The sequence below is a fragment of the Neoarius graeffei genome, chromosome 18 (genome assembly GCF_027579695.1).
Source record: "Neoarius graeffei isolate fNeoGra1 chromosome 18, fNeoGra1.pri, whole genome shotgun sequence".
Taxonomy (NCBI): Eukaryota; Metazoa; Chordata; class Actinopteri; order Siluriformes; family Ariidae; genus Neoarius; species Neoarius graeffei.
In genome coordinates, this window is record NC_083586.1 from 6,767,541 (window position 1) to 6,785,742 (window position 18,202).

Consider the following 18,202-nt stretch of genomic DNA (forward strand, 5'->3'; position numbering starts at 1 on the left):
GTAGAAGGATAAAGCGGCTAGAGATAATGAGATGAGATTTCTTCAGTGACCTGTCTCCTATGAAAAAAAGTCTCTGCTCTGGGTTCCAGCAGGGCGGGCCCACATGAGTCTCAGGGCGGGCACGGCCCCCTAAGGCCTGCCCATGGCGACGGGCCTGCACCTATCCCAACCTAACCTGAACGCACTTCTACTATTAACAATTAAAATGTCGCTTTAAAGAGTGTAATATTACATGCCTGGACCCATTTGGTTGTTCTGAACATGTCTGTGCTGGTTTTTGCTAACAGAGGCTAAAATTCTCTGGGGCTGGTTTGCAGTGCGTAGCATAAGGTGAGTGGAATAATAGAAAATACTCCTCTGAAGAACATGAAGTAAGGTGATCTGACATCCCCGTTTTCCGGGGATAGCTGGCGCGGATTTAAGCGTAAATAAATAAAGTATTGCAGATAGAGATATGTCCGCCATTTTTATATAATTAATAAGGTTTAAAAAATAAACAAAATAAATCGTTATGTGGGATTGAGCTGAAGAGTTTATGGTATAAATTTATATTCAATAGTAGCACGGGCGATTGCTCTAAGACAACGAGGGAGGCTCAGCCTCCTCTAAAAATGCCCTTATAACTTTAATGTGTGCGTGAGTTTTTCCCCCTCGTGACAGCGCGATGCAGCGCAGCCTCAGTGGACTTCAATGGCATTTGGGAGCTCTGCGCTTTTCAATCTCAAAATGCAAGACGGTTACTGGACAAATACTGCGAAAATGCCCGCCTACGGACTCCGAGCCTCACATGGGAGGGATATGGCAGTTTCCGCGAGGAGACTGGCGATTGGTGAAAGCGGCCGGATATTTTCTTTGATTGACATCTCGTTTCAACTATAGACAGGCAGCGGTGAATTTCAGTTCAGTCCCATGCGGATTCGCAAGTGCTGTGGTGTATTGTAAGAGATCAGCTTACATTTCGATTTCATTCATTACATACTGTTTCTACCAGCTTTTTTAGTTTGTATATATTTTCATTGTAAATAAAGTGTAAATATAGTGTTGTCAAGTTTGTTATCTTAGTTCCAGAAATTTCGTTTATTTGAGTGACTGAACTTGAACTTGAGGGGGCTAGTCAGCTAGCAAGAAAGCTGCGCATGGAGGCCAAGCATTGCTGATTTAATTTTGGCGAAGCCATTTGCCAGTCTTCCTTTCGAGGAAAAAATTAAAATTAAAGAGCAGGGTAGACCAACGCCTCAAACTGACTTGGTGAAAAAGGTAGGGAATAATACTCGTTCCTTTCAGCTCTCCTGGTACGAGAAAGTGAATTGGCTAACAGCAAGTGACCCACATCAACAACAGTAAATAGGCTACTTTAGTAATATGTCATGGATGGACCAAAAATATAGAATCTATTTAAAATGATTATGCTGAGTATATTATATTGGAATATATATTTTTCTGGACATGAATTAAACACAGCTACAGTTTGGAAAACATTTTTAAACAAAAACACAGCCGAGAACATTTCACACTACAGACCTGGATTAAAAGTGAAGGGTTATCAAAATTGTCAATAAAACATCTCAGTCAAAATAAGTAAAATATAGGGAAAGTGTCATTGAATGAAATGTGTGGCACCCAGCTCTACTGCTGAGGTTCCTGACAAAGAGCTGCTTTCAGTAATGATCAATTTTTAAACAACATGCCACAATTTTAAAATATAAAATGTTAAAATATACCCCCCCCCAACACCACCATCATGTATATTGGACAGTGGGCCAATGGGCCAAAAGAACCTGTTATTTCACAGTTTGTGACGCTGCCAACAATCAGCCAGATCAGAGGCAAGAGTATGGGCAAAATTGATGTTTTTTCTTTTAAAATCTGGAAATATCGTAACCGACCAGCTTCCCCGTTTGAAAGACTACCAGCTGCCACTGAATAGTAGTAGATCCAAGCTTAGGTTTTTTTCGCTCATGATACGAATGCAGTGAAAAGCAAGCTGGGCGAGTCCTGTTGGATTTTAACAGAACGCGGGAACTTCGTGCATCGACATATAGACCATAAGGTGAACCCCATTTTCGTTTTAGGTCGCTCCGACGTCTCTGAACCACATGCTCTTTAGCTGATAAAAAGGACCAAGTTATGTTACACTTACCGGTATAGCAAACTTTCGGCGTCACAGAATCGCACTCGTTTTTTAAATCGAGACATTTTCTGAAGAACTATTTTCCTCAGAGCTGAATGCGATTTTGACGTCACGAGACACCACGTGACCGTGCTAAACCAATTGCGTAGCCGATTTACGACAACAAACTGGAAAAATGACAGCCTGCCTGTGGTGTTGTCAAATGTAACCAACATAAAGGAATCTCCCAAAATATCCTTCTAAAGTGGGCCAAATTGATTCTTAACAGTGCTTTATTTATAGCACGAAGAACAATGATGCAAGTGCATGATAAAGGCAGACATTTCATGTTGTCATTTTGATCAATAAATGGAAATAATTCTAATTATCAATGGTAATGATCATTCATGTATTTCTAAAGTGGGCCAAATGGATTCTAAATAGTGCTTTATTTATAGCACGAAGAACAATGATGCAAGTGACCTTTCATGTTGTCATTTTGATCACTAAATGGAAACAATTTAATTATCAGTGATAACCATTCATGTATTCCTAAAGTGGGCTAAATGGATTCCAAACAGTGCTTTATTTATAGCACAAAGAACAATGATGCAAGTGGGTGATAAGGTAGACCTTTTCATGTTGTCATTTTTATCAATAAATGGAAATAATTCTAATTATCAATGATAAGGAACATTCAGGTATTCATTTGTTCATTTATTCACTCACAACTATATACAACACATAAAAACAATCATAACAAGTATACATTGACTGGCATAAACTTATATACATATATAAATAAACATCATAATAAAATGAATGATAATGATATCAATGGAATAGAATAGAGGTAAAAAACACATGACATGCTATTCCTCACTGTCAGTGTCAGGGCAGTTATCATCTTTCTCTTCTGTTTCCTTTGTGTTCGAACAGCTGGAACACCTGCACAAGTCTGTACAAAAGAAAAGAAAAAAGGATGGATAGATAGGCAGACAAACAGTCAGACTTCATTTTTCCTGGTGGACTGGCATTCAGTGGCATATTAACATCAAAGCACACAGACATACTATGACATCCATACAAACATACACGCTACCTTATTAAAGTCAAAGTGTACTTTATTGTCAAAAATCTTTGCAACAGGCATTAAGACAGAAGGGGGGGGGGGCAGTCCTTAATTCAAACACTGCATTTTGGTCATTTATGGTATTGGAATATTATAGGCATGGGGAAGTTACGTATGTATTGGAATGTTATTTTACTCACACCCACACACATACACAACACATTATAGAGTGCTCTGAGATGATGCTAAAAATAGTAACCATGCGGTTGGCGCGGCCATCTTGGAAGTCACTCGCTCCAGAGCGCGCATAGAGTACACATCATAGAGTAAACATTCACTGATTCGTTTCCGCGTTAGAGGGCTTAGAAGCTTTGCTTTTTTAAGAATTTAGACATCTGAAGTGATGGAGCAATACTGTGAAAGTTTGGATAAGCAGGCACGGGAGCGTTATGCTGAGAAGGTACGTTTCATTGGGAATGTAGATCCATACACTGTTAGTGAGAAGGAATGGAAAGCTGACCCCAGCTTGTTGCCACATAATTATCAATTATTTTAGTCAGTGAATAAAATGTAGGCCTAGTATCACTGGCGGCTCGTTAATAGGGGCGATTTGGGCGACGCACTCCCAAACAGGGAGGGAGATTTTTTTTTATCTACTCCTACTACCACGGCAACAGTAATGTCATTGTCCAATCAGGCTAAGGTCGTGCCTGGTGTAGCCATGCCCTTTTGGGGCGATTTCTGTCAGGTTCAGATTTGCCCCAAAATCTCCCATTGACAGTAATGGTACGTACGTTTTTTTCGAAAATCATGCTCTCAATGCATTTTCTATTAGGTTTTATGTGCTAGCACAAGCAGCGTGCTTACGTCATACGCCTGTTGCGCCGTGCAAGTGTTGCCAGATTGGGGGGTTTTAAGTGCATTTTGGCGGGTTTTGAACATAATTTTGGGCTGGAAAACGCAACTTGCACGGGAAATGTGTGAACATTCTATGAAGAAGATGGCGAGTGTTGAGTGCAACAATACGATAGCGTCTCTGAAAGAAGTTCCCTTTAGTCGTCGTACCAATGAGGAGAAAACGGCAATCAAACAGCTAGGACCTCCTAGATCGAATTTAAACATCAAGTAAGTGTCTACGAAGGGGGAGAAGACCTACTCAAGAGGTTTTAACAAGAACTGGTACCACCGGAAAACTTGGCTAGCTGGCTGTGATGTAGTCAATGCTCTTTTTTGCTACCCTTGCGTTCTCTTCCACCCTGGAAGTAGCACAGCAGACGGTACAGTGATATCTGATATTTGAATTTACTAGGCAAAAGTTGTGTGTGTGTGTGTGTGTGTGTGTGTGTTACCAATGGCAGTTGTTTTACCAATGGCAGTTTAACATTGCCATGCTTCGAATATTTCAGTAGCCTCAAGTTCTCTCTGACTTGGTGTAAATTAAGCATATTTTCAGTTTTTATATATTGTACAGTATGTGTCCATTGGAGCCAGCAGCACCTTACCTTTTTTTCAACTTGTTAAGCCAAGTTGCACTGACTACAAAACCTTGTGTAACCTTGTGTGTATATAGCTAAATAACTAAAGCCTTTTGTGTTCATTGACATGCTTGTAATACTTTAAATTTCCTTTTAAGGCATGGTTTTCTGGAGGAATTCTTGGGAAAAAAAACTGCAGAATTTATTTAGAATTATTATTTGTTGTTAAAATGGTGCAATTCCATATAAAAAAACACATAATTAAGCTGCACATGTTTGTTTGATGGTTATGCTTTTCTTCATCTTTTTCAAAACTTAAATAAACACTTGTTTTGGATTTATATCCTGCCACTTTAATTGCATTCTTTAGAATGAAGAAATTAGAATATGTTTATAATTAAGAATTTGCATCTACTTATTATAGAATACTGGAATAATATGAGAAAATAAATGAGTAATGTAATATTAATTGATTGTGATGCCAAATGTTTTGCTTTGAAGGCTTCACAATGAATCTTCCTTAGTTTTAGCCTGGCAAGCCAGACTAAATGTGAATATTTGCCACTCGTAGGCAAAAATATTTTTGGCCGCTAGGCAGGTGGGTCTAGTTTACTAGGCTACCTTAGTTTGCCACCTTTAACTTGTTCAGTGTTGCCAGCTAGTGGAGAGAAGAGATATTGTCTATATTGATATCTGAATTTACCAGGCAAAAACAAGTTCGGCCAATTGATTTGCTACCTAGGTCAATTTACTTCAGTCCTGTGGACATTTATGGTCCGTGTAGACATAACAGGGGAAAATTGCCCCCCCTGAAAAAAAATTCAGGAGCCGCCACTGCCTAGTATGTAACTTGTACTAACAGTATGTGTACATAAACATTACTAGGCCTAGATCTTAAATGCCATTTGATGCAACAATGCACTGCAGTAGACATAAGCTACCTAATGTGACAAATATATCCATTAATCATTGCTGAAAGTACATAGAAAAGATAATAGTTTGTATCACATTTATTTTAGTAACTATGAAATTCAAGACAATTTAACCTACCTGTCACAAAGTGATCTGAACAAATCCGGATACAGTCTAGTTGTCCTAAATTTGATCGGTTAATGGCAGCCAGCCACTGTCGTCTCCTCCGCTCGCTTTTCTCCTGTGCTGCAATTCCCTGGTTTGTCACAACTTTAGGGAGTCTGTGGAAGCTTTTGCCACCCTTTTCCCCCAGCTACTACAGCCAACAATGACACACGTATTCGGCATTTTGCTTCACTGAGCAGCAACAATGCACTGACACAGCTACGTTTGACTTCCAATATGGCCGCCGCCGGGTTCGCGCTGATCTTGAAGCACTCTATAGTTCACACACACACACACACACACACACACACACACACACACACACACACACACACACACCAGCAAAAGTACAACCAATAGACATCTTTCCATATTCATACAGCCATCCATACATCTGTACGTCAATGTACTATAAATCCACACATACATTCAAATTAGACAAATGCAAGGAGATTGTGTGCAGTCAGTAGCAGTGTAGATAGTCATTCAACTACTCTGTGTGTGTGTGTGTGTGTGTGTGTGTGTGCTGGGGGATGGGATGCATTTGCATAGACTACCTACTGTGTAGTGGAGGATGAGGGTGAGATGCCTTTTAGCTTACCTGCGGTTAAAGTCTGTGTCTTTGACAAAGCTTCTTTTTGTCATCTGCCAGCCTTGACAACATATTTGCAGGTTTTCTTGCATATTATACAGATGGCAGGAAGGACGGGGCCAGAGCTCGAGATGGGCAGGCTTGATCTGGAACGTAGTTTCCTTGTCGGAGTCGTGCCAGTCACTGTTGCAGGGATAGCCTCGCTGGTCTGGGGGTCTTGTTTATCATCTTCCCGCTCTTTCTCTCGCACGAGACGCCTTTTTGCTCTTTCAATTTCGCGCTTGTCAATGAACCTCCGGTAACATGTGGGATGGAAAGCCGCGTCTTCGAGAATTTTATCAAAATCCAAGTCAAGACAGTGTTTGTAATGTTCGGATTTGTCTCTGCACTCACCCTCAACTCCAGCCACTGCCGAAGGCTGTTTCGGTAAGTATTCCACCGTATGCTGGTGAAATTCTGTTTTTTCATGCTTCACAGAAGATATGTGCATATAACAAGTCTTACGTGTCGAAGATTTAGTTTTTTCAACAGTTTCGGCCGAGTTTTCTTCTTCTTCGGTACTGCTGGATGATAGCACTGCTACTCCGGTGGCTGCCATGCTGCTTCTGTTTACCTAGCACAGCTGGTAGCTACCCGATTCGTCCAGTCTGATGACGTTTCAACCGTGGCACCTCTCGCGAGCCAAAGTGTTATTACGCCTGCCGAATATGTACATACACCTTGGAGATACTAGTTCTTAATTAAACGTTGTGATTTAAGAAATGAGCGCGATTCTGTGACGCAAACTGTTTTGTTGTAATCTTACCACAACTCATTCTTTTTTATGAACGTGTGCGGTTCGGAGAGGTCGGAGCGGGATCCCTTTTCGGAAGGACTTTTCGAGGTTCACCTTACGGCCTAATAATAACAGTGTGGGAAATAAGGCCGGACCGGCGGACATTGACCAGTAATTTTCGCATTTGTCCGTCTGTATTTCAAAAGCATCAAACCAGATGGCTCATGAAAAAAAAATTAAAGATATGGGTCTAATCTACTTATAAGTTTCTTCCAAATGTTACACTGGGCAAATACATCATGTCATAACACGGCCTGTGATTGGCTGATCGCAGACACTCTCGATGAATGACAAGTCGCCTCTCATCAGCGAGTAGGAGTGCAGTCTGGGTAGGTATGCCACTAACGTTAAAAGAAAATAGGCTACTACAGGTTTTGGACCCTGACAAAGTGTTTTGTTTTTTTCCATTGTATTTTAACCCGTTGGGGTCGAGAGCTTCTCTGGCAAAGCTCGGCAGGTTTAGAATGAGTAGGTAATGGATTTAGATAAATATATTCGTGAGTTTTTATCATGCAAGCATGATAAGCATATTGACAGAAACTTTACATTTTCCTATGTGCCCACTGCCAAATATTATATTTTTTAAATTACCTAAATTAGATGAAACATAAAACTTGTCACCTTACTCAGTCACACTGGAGTCGGAGCGCTGAGTGCCCACTTCCGTATTCATAAAAAACTATTCCCATGATAATGGAATGATAATCACTTTTGCTCTTTCGGTTTCGATTGGTTTCTCTTTTGTGGTGGTTTCTTCTATTTTCTAAGTTCTAGTCCAGCAGATTTTAGTCTGAATGCCAAATGATATTACCATGTTGTAGCAGTTCGATAGGTATGAGTGGAGCACAGAGGACGGCAGGACAGAGATCAGGTTGATACACTGTTTTATTGTCACACTTTTCAGTCTAACAACTATGGTTTAAAGTTTACAGACACACACACACTCGGCGTCTGGTTCTGGGAAGCGCCCCTCTCTCTCACTCTCCCTCCTTAAATAGGGCGCGGTCACTGGGAAGACACACACAAACACAGGTTAATTGCCATCAGGTGTAGTGATTCTGCCACTTACCTTCCCTGACTCCGCCCTCCTGTGTGACCACGCCCCCGCTGCCACATACCCCCACCGCCCGACTCAGGCCGGGCGGCCGTCCGGCCCGCAGCCGACTCCCCCCCCCCCCCGACGGGAGAGGAAGTCCACCACGGCCATCTGCTCCCCTGGCCTGTGGACCACCTTAAAATTGAAGGGTTGGAGTGCCAGATACCAACGGGTGATCCGCGCGTTGGCATCTTTCATGCGGTGGAGCCACTGGAGGGGCGCGTGGTCCGAACAGAGGGTGAAAGGGCGCCCCAGCAGGTAGTAACGGAGGGCGAGGACCGCCCACTTGATCGCCAGACACTCCTTTTCAATGGTGCTGTAGCGCTCCTCACGCACTGACAGCTTCCTACTGATGTAGAGGACGGGCGGTCCTCCCCTTCCACCTCCTGGGACAAAACTGCCCCCAGCCCTCTGTCCGACGCATCGGTCTGCAACACAAAGGGGAGAGAAAAGTCAGGGGAGTGTAAAAGTGGCCCCCCACACAGTGCAGCCTTTACCTCGGACAAAGCCCGCTGTCATTGCTCTGTCCACTGGACCGGATCTGGGGCCCCCTTTTTAGTGAGATCAGTCAGCGGGCTGGTGACGTCCGAATAATTAGGTACAAACCTACGGTAATAGCCAGCCAGCCCCAGGAACTGTCTCACCCCCTTTTTGGTCTTGGGCCTCGGGCAGGCCGCAATCGCTGCCGTCTTATTAATTTGGGGATGCACCTGCCCATTGCCCAAGTGGAAGCCCAGATACCGTACTTCCACCCACCCAATCGCACACTTCTTTGGGTTGGCTGTGAGCCCCGCTCGCCTCAGTGACCTAAGGATGGCCCTCAGATGTTCAAGGTGCCTCGGCCAGTCATTACTATAGATGATGATATCGTCTAGATAAGCGGCTGCATAAGTAGCGTGGGGGCGGAGGACTCTGTCCATCAGCCGCTGAAACGTAGCGGGCGCCCCAAACAGCCCAAATGGAAGGGTGACGAATTGATGTAAACCAAACCGTGGGGAAAAGGCCGTTTTTTCTCGGGATAGGGGAGTCAAGGGGATCTGCCAATATCCCTTCGTCAAATCCAGTGTCGAATAAAAGTGAGCAGTGCCGAGTCGATCGAGCAACTCATCAATATGAGGCATTGGGTACGCATCGAATTTAGACACCGCGTTGACTTTTCTGTAGTCCACACAGAACCGGACCGACCCGTCGGCCTTGGGTACCAAGACCACCGGGCTGCTCCAGTCACTGTGGGACTCCTCGACGATGCCCATTTCGAGCATGGTCTCAAGTTCTTCCGGAACCACCTTTTTTTTGTGTTTGGGTAGTCTGTAAGGGCGGCTACGCACTACTACCCCCGGGGGCATCTCTATGTGGTGCTCTATGAGGTTAGTGCAACCGGGCAGGGGCGAGAACACATCCGAAAACTCGGTCTGCAACTGGGCGACCTCCGTGAGCTGGGTCGGGGAGAGGTGGTCTCCACAGGGGACCGGAGGGGTACGTGATGTCAATGCCCCTTTTTGAACCTCTGGCCCCAGCTCTGCCTTCTCCGGAACCACCAACACCAATGCCACGGGGACCTCCTCCTTCCAGAGTTTAAGCAGATTGAGGTAGTAAATTTGTAGCGCCCCACCCCTGTCCGTTCGCCTCACCTTGTAGTCGACGTCCCCGACTCGCCTTGTGACCTCAAAGGGTCCTTGCCACTTGGCGATCAATTTGGAGCTCGAAGTGGGCAACAGTACGAGTACTTTATCTCCCTGGGTGAACTCCCTAAGGCGTGTGCCCTTGTTGTACAGGCAGGCTTGCCGGTCCTGGGCCTGCCGCAAATTCTCCTGGGTTAGGTGGGTGAGCGTGTGGAGTTTTGCGCGCAGGTCCATAACGTATTGAATTTCGTTCTTGCTTTGTGAAGGTCCCTCCTCCCAATTTTCCCGCAGCACGTCTAGGATGCCGCGCGGCTTACGCCCATATAATAATTCGAACGGGGAGAACCCCGTGGAGGCTTGGGGAACCTCTCGCACTGAGAACAACAAGGGCTCGAGCCACTTATCCCAATTACGTGCGTCCTCACTTACGAATTTTTTAATGATATTTTTGAGGGTGCAATTGAACCGTTCCACTAAACCGTCTGTTTGTGCATGATACACACTGGTGCGGATCGGCTTAATCCCCAATAACCCATACAGTTCGCGCAGTGTCCGTGACATAAACGTAGTGCCTTGATCAGTCAGAATCTCTTTCGGGATTCCGACTCGGGAGATGACGCAGAAGAGTGCCTCTGCAATACTGCGTGCTGAGATATTGCGCAGAGGCACTGCTTCCGGGTATCGCGTTGCATAGTCCACCAGAACTAATATAAAGCGGTACCCCCGTGCTGACCGATTTAATGGCCCGACGAGATCCATCCCAATTCTCTCAAACGGGATCTCGATCCATGGAAGAGGGCGCAAAGGCGCTTTTGGAATGGCTGCTGGATTTACTAACTGGCATTCGCGGCATGCCGTACACCACCTACGAACATCGCCGCGAATCCCCGGCCAATAGAATCGGGCCATTATTCGGGCTAGTGTCTTATCCTGCCCTAAGTGTCCAGCCATGGGATTAAAGTGAGCTGCTTGGACTACCAATTCCCGGTGGCTCTTCGGAATTAAAAGCTGCGTGACTCACTCTTTAGTTTGAGTGTCCTGCGTCACTCGGTATAACCTATCCTTCATAATCGCGAAGTAGGGGAAGGGCGGGGTGGTGTTCGGCTGGAGCGTTTGACCATCGATTACTCTCACTTGGTCAAACGCATGTCGCAGAGTCTCGTCTCGCGATTGCTCTAATGGGAAATCTGCGAGGGATTCCCCAAGAGAGAAAGGAGGGGCTGGCGGCTCCTCACTCTGACGCGGAGATGACGTAGACGGCTCTGTGACAGCTGCTCCCGCCAAAGCGACCCCGGGACCTCCCCCCGTTAAATGGCAGGACCCACTCTTGACTAAGTGCATCATTAAATCCTGAAATCCCGGCCAATCAGTCCCCAAAATTAAAGAATGGGTAAGGCGAGGATTAACCGCCGCCTTCACTATAACTTTTTCCCCTCTGAAAAAAATGTGGACCGACACCAAAGGGTAGCTGTGAACGTCCCCGTGCACACACAACACCTTCACCCCCTGTGCTCCCCCCAATGCCTCGTTTTGTACCAGGCTTTGGTGAATTGAGGTCTGATTACAGCCAGAATCCACCAACGCCTGATATGTATCCCCTTGGATACTCACCGGTATGCGATATGCTCCGGCCCGATCAAGGGCGGTCTCTGGCGCGTCGGGGATCCGAACCACCGTGCCCACTTCCATCACCGTGCACTGCTGTTGAAGGTGGCCCGGCTCCCCGCAGCGCCAGCAAACCGGCCCGGGCTTTCCCTCTGCACCGGTGTTCTGGGGCTCACTCACCTGAGGGGGGGGGAGAGACAGACACAGAAGGGAGGGCACCGCGGGTGCGGCGGGCCGGGTGGGGTGGTGCCGGCCCCTGCCTCTGCGGTGGGGGAATGGGGCGAGGACGGGACACAGGAGGAGGGAGAGAGAGAGAGAGAAGAGGAGAGAAGAGAAGATGCCGTCTGCTGTCCTGTCGCCGGGACAGCCGCCAAATGGTCCTCCGCCAGCTCGACTGCCTGATCCAGCGACACCGGGCGGTGGCACTGGACCCACTCCGCGGTTCCCGCTGGCAAGCGAGTGATGAATTGTTCCAGCACCACCTCGTCGATGATTCCCTCGGTGTCACGGTTGCCAGCCCTCAACCACCGCCAGCAGGCGTCCCGGAGCTGCTGGCCAAACGCGAACAGCTGGCCGACTTCCTCCAAGCGCAACGCGCGGAAGCGCTGGTGCTGCTGTTCTGGGGTGCACCCCACACGCTGGAGGACGGCCCGGCAGAGGTCCACGTAGGCCAGCTGGCAGTCAGTGGGGAGCTGTAGCGCGGCCAGCTGTGCCTCTCCCATTAGCAGGCGGAGGAGGCGTGCCGCGCACTGCTCCATCGGCCACCTCAAGGCTTCTGCAACTTGCTCGAAGAGCGTGATGAATGCCTCGGGGTCGTCCTGCGGGCCCATCTTGGTGACGGTGAGGGGAGACGGGCCCGCGGTAGGAGCGCTGGTGGACCCCACTGACGCGAGGAGGTGCCGGAACGCCTCTCGGTCTTCTTGCTGGGCCATCACCAGGGCCTTGAAGCGTCGCTCTTGTTCCTTTCGGAGGGTGATGAGCGCCTGGTGCTGGCTTTGCTGGGCCGTGGCGAGGGCGTGGACCAGGTCGGCGAATGGGGAGGACTCCATGGGGCTGATCGGCTGGTGCTCCACTTTCTCCCGGGTTTCAGCACCACTGTAGCAGTTCGATAGGTATTAGTGGAGCACAGAGGACGGCAGGACAGAGATCAGGTTGATACACTGTTTTATTGTCACACTTTTCAGTCTAACAACTATGGTTTAAAGTTTACAGACACACACACACTCGGCGTCTGGTTCCGGGAAGCGCCTCTCTGCTCTTGCTCTCCCTCCTTAAATAGGGCGCGGTCACTGGGAAGACACAAACAAACACAGGTTAATTGCCGTCAGGTGTAGTGATTCTGCCACTTACCTTCCCTGACTCCGCCCTTCTGTCGCAGACCGGCGCTTGACCACACCCCTGCTGCCACACATGTCTAGTTTTGAGTCATTTTAAAAGTCATTTTGTTACAAAGTTAATCTCATACTCAAATTTTAACTCTATCATGTAAGAATACTTATATTGTTAATTATTAAATTTCTTGTTGACTTATTATTAAATATAGTATTATAAAAATAGTCATTGTTGACATAATGTTTCATGAGTGTTATTTTTGTACCTCTATATGAGTACCAGTCAGTTGTAACTAACTGGAACACCCTTGCCCCCCATACTTTTTTCTAGACATGGAACTGACCTGTGCGTACTACTGTTTTCTTGGGTATAACTTCAAGCATGTTTTTCTTGAATCTTCTGACATTTTCTTGTAAATTATATTAAATTTGTAGTGTAATTAGCAACTAATGTCTAGTGTAATTTGGCCTTTGAAGATCACAGAAATGTGTCTGGAAATAGCTGAGAAGCCATCTCCAGTTATCTAAAGCCCTTCAGCTTCCCCGGCTGCATTGTTCTAGGCCTTTGGTCCATCATTCGGACAGACTGAAAATTGGATGGACAGACAACATTTCAGACTTGTCTGTCCTGTGACAGTCTGCTTAAAATTCCCCAGTGAGCTCAGATTGCAGTTGCTAAAATCGTGATAATGTATTGGTATAAGATGTTTTGTGGTCAGTGTACTGCACTGTAGTGTGTCATGTGGTAATGCATTTTATGACACTGCAACTTTCATAAATATTGCCATATATCAGTTGTAATTACAGTGGGGCAAAAGAGTATTTAGTCAGCCACCAATTGTGCAAGTTCTCCCACTTAAAAAGATGAGAGAGGCCTGTAATTTTCATCATAGGTACACTTCAACTATGAGAGACAGAATGGGGGGAAAGAATCCAGGAAATCACATTGTAGGATTTTTAATGAATTAATTGGTAAATTCCTTGGTAAAATAAGTATTTGGTCACCTACAAACAAGCAAGATTTCTGGCTCTCACAGACCTGTAACAACTTCTTTAAGAGGCTCCTCTGTTCTCTACTTGTTACCTGTATTAATGGCACCTGTTTGAACTCGTTATCAGTATAAAAGACACCTGTCCACAACCTCAAACAGTACACTCCAAACTCCACTATGGCCAAGACCAAAGAGCTGTCAAAGGACACCAGAAACAAAATTGTAGGCCTGCACCAGGCTGGGAAGACTGAATCTGCAATAGGTAAGCAGCTTGGTGTGAAGAAATCAACTGTGGGAGCAATTATTAGAAAATGGAAGACATACAAGACCACTGATAATCTCCCTCAATCTGGGGCTCCACGCAAGATCTCACCCCGTGGGGTCAAAATGATCACAAGAACGGTGAGCAAAAATCCCAGAACCACACGGGGGGACCTAGTGAATGACCTGCAGAGAGCTGGGACCAAAGTAACAAAGGCTACCATCAGTAACACACTACGCCGCCAGGGACTCAAATCCTGCAGTGCCAGATGTGTCCCCCTGCTTAAGCCAGTACATGTCCAGGCCCATCTGAAGTTTGCTGGAGAGTATTTGGATGATCCAGAAGAGGACTGGGAGAATGTCATATGGTCAGATGAAACCAAAATAGAACTTTTTGGTAAAAACTCAACTTGTGCTTGGAGGAGAAAGAATGCTGAGTTGCATCCAAAGAACACCATACCTACTGTGAAGCATGGGGGTGGAAACATCATGCTTTGGGGCTGTTTTTCTGGAAAGGGACCAGGACGACTGATCTGTGTAAAGGAAAGAATGAATGGGGCCATGTATCGTGAGATGTTGAGTGAAAACCTCCTTCCATCAGCAAGGGCATTGAAGATGAAATGTGGCTGGGTCTTTCAGCATGAAAACCCCATTCTGTCTCTCATAGTTGAAGTGTACCTATGATGAAAATTACAGGCCTCTATCATGACAATGATCCCAAACACACTGCCTGGGCAACGTAGGAGTGGCTTCGTAAGAAGCATTTCAAGGTCCTGGAGTGGCCTAGCCAGTCTCCAGATCTCAACCCCATAGAAAATCTTTGGAGGGAGTTGAAAGTCCGTGTTGCCCAGCGACAGCCCCAAAACATCACTGCTCTAGAGGAGATCTGCATGGAGGAATGGGCCAAAATACCAGCAACAGTGTGTGAAAACCTTGTGAAGACTTACAGAAAACGTTTGACCTCTGTTATTGCCAACAAAGGGTATATAACAAAGTATTGAGATGAACTTTTGTTATTGAGCAAATACTTATTTTCCACCATAATTTGCAAATAAATTCTTTAAAAATCAGACAATGTGATTTTCTGGATTTTTTTTTTCTCATTTTGTCTTTCATAGTTGAGGTATACCTATGATGAAAATTACAGAAAATTAATCTTGCCAGTACTATTATTTTGAGTCATAGTGCGCGAGCACAGTGCGTGCCGAAAAATACACCTAATTATTTATTATTGTCTACTTATCAAGCATTCACTATGACTTCTTATCACTCAGTAGTACTAGTATAGTACTTTTTTATCACACTATCACTCTTTCATTCACCTGTATCAGGTTTTGATTATAAATAAATTGTAAACACATCATTTCAACAACACAATCGTTTTAATAACATTTTTTTAGCTGAACAGTAAGTGCGTGTGTTCTCGGTGCGCGTGCTATGCATTGGTAGCCTAGTTACTCTGCTCGCTCCAAACAGACAGTAATCTAGAATCTTTGCCCCAACTTCCACTCAATTTATGAATTATGATCAAAGTAATTTTTAATAGCCTATCATGAAACATTAACATGTTTCTTTATATGCCTTTTTATTTGGGAGACTTTGCAACTAACGTCTGTCTGCTAAAACACTTTGATTACCAGCTGCGCACGTTATAGCACAAGATCTGGTTAAGCCGTACGCGCACTGTAGCTCGCTCGTTGTTTGTCCAGCAAAACACTGCACACATAACAGAACATTGAAACATCAACATAGGTTTCTGTATATGTTGTTTTTATTTGGGAGACTTTGCAACAAATGTCTGTCTACTAAAACACTTTGGATACCAGCTGCGCATGTTGGCGCAAGATGGTTAAGCAGTGGGCTACGTGCACTATCTCTGCGCACGTTATCTGTCGAGTGAAACACGGAAGGAATTCACTTCAGACATAATTCAGAGACAGGTCAGAATGAGTTATATGCAATGTATATTGAGGAAAACGTGTTGCTTTTGGTAAACTGATGTTAGCAGGTGTGTTGTTATGCTGAAAGTGCATTTTTTTTTCAGAGACAGTATATTTTTCTTTCCTGTACGGCCGAATCTTTTAGTGGTATGCCGGACCGGCCAGGACCGGCTTACTTTCACCCCTGGATTTTATGCACATTTGATCAGGATGCCAAAATTCGTGAGTTTTCGAGCATCGCAAGAGCCTCAAACACGAGTTTTTCCATGGAGAAAAAAAATTGAATATAGCCACTAGCGGTGATAAAGGGCCTTTGCACATGAGAACATGCCCAAAACAATAGGGTATTGCACCCAGGGCCAAGCCTATATCCCTGAGTAGCAGTGGCCAGGACTGATGTGTGTACCAAATTTCATAAGTCAGAATTTTTCAGCAATGGAATCATTACCTTCTAGGTCCAAATGTTGGTGCTACACCAGAGGCTCACTTTGGGCATGGGGATATCATCAGAACCCTGATGTCTTATAACCTGTGTGCTCTATCAGGCAATGCATGGCAAGTTTATGACCCACTTCCTGTTTACATGGCAAAACATACAAATTTATTGTTTCGCCATTTCAAAATCATGCAAGATACATGTATCACAAATCTTGTCGCAAGTCAATTGAATAAAACCATGTGCATTTCAGTTTCGATCATCTTGAGGCACCCCACACACCTACCAATTTTGACACAAATAGGTGAAACTATATACTGGACAGAAGTCTCATTGACATGTGGGGGCACTATGGAGTCCAGTGGACACAACCGGGTTCAAGCCTCTACACCTGAATATCGGTAGCCAGGAGTGACGTAAGTACCAAATTTTTGAGTCAAAGTTTTTAGGCAATGGAATCATTACTGTCCAGGTCCAAATGGTGGCACTATACCAGAGGGTCAAATTGGGCATGTAGATATCATCAGAACCATGGTATCCTATAACCTGTGAATTTTTAGCCATATTAGGCAATGCATGATGAATTTATGACTCACTTCCTGTGTGCGTGGCGTAACGTATATATTTATGGGTTCACCATTTCAACCTTTTGTGAGATATTGCAAATCCCTTCACAAGTTAACATCAGCAACATCTTGACATGACATATACTAAATATGGCATGGATCCAACAAACTGCCTAGGAAGAGTTTGTTAAAACATAATATGTGTCAAAACACATAAAACCAAAAATATCTCACTTCCTGTTGTGTATACATGATGCAATACATATTGCAATTTTGTTCATCTCGGGGCACTCCACACTTTCAAATTTGACATGGATAGGTGAAACTATATACCGGGCAGGAGTCTCAATGACATATGGGGGTGCTTTTGGAGTCCCCCGGACACACCTGGGGTCAAGCCACTATGGCTGAGAAACAGTGCATATGACTGACATTTATACCAAATTTCTTGAGTTTTTGAATATGTACAGGGTGTCAAATCTGTATTTTTGAACTAGGTGGTGCGATGGAGTTAATGAAACCCACCTAGATGAATTTACCATATCACCTCAAATTGTACAATTTGACAAATGTATGTTCAAAATTTAATGAGTTTTTAGGCATAATAAGCCTCTCAAAACAGCGCGGGAAAATTTCAAAATCCCACATTCCATCCAACATGGCTGACTTCGTGTTGGGCGGAGTCAAATACAACTAAGTGAACTTTGTCCTATATCATAAGAGTATCGATCTCACCAAATCTCTTGCCGATTCAAGCAACTTCATCTCAACCATAGCCTGTTCTCTGGGGCACTATGGAGCTCTGTGACCATGCCTGGTCCCTTGCTCAAGGTAATTTTGTGATTTTACACACATTTGATCAATGTGCCAAAATTCGTGAGTTTTTGAGCATCGCAAGTGCCTCAAAAGTCAGTTTTCATGCAGAGGAAAAATATAAATAAAATAATAATAATAAATATAGCTGCTAGCGGCAATAAAGGGCTCTCACACTCAAGGCCAAGCCTCTTCCCTGAGTATCAGTGGCCAGGAATGATGTGTTTACCAAATTTCCTGAGTCAGAGATTTTCGACAATGGAATAATTACTGTCCAGGTCAAATTGGGCATGTGGATATCATCAGATCCCTATTGCTAAGTAGCAGTGTGCATGACTGACGTGTCTACCAAATTTCATGAGTTTTTGAATATTTCCAA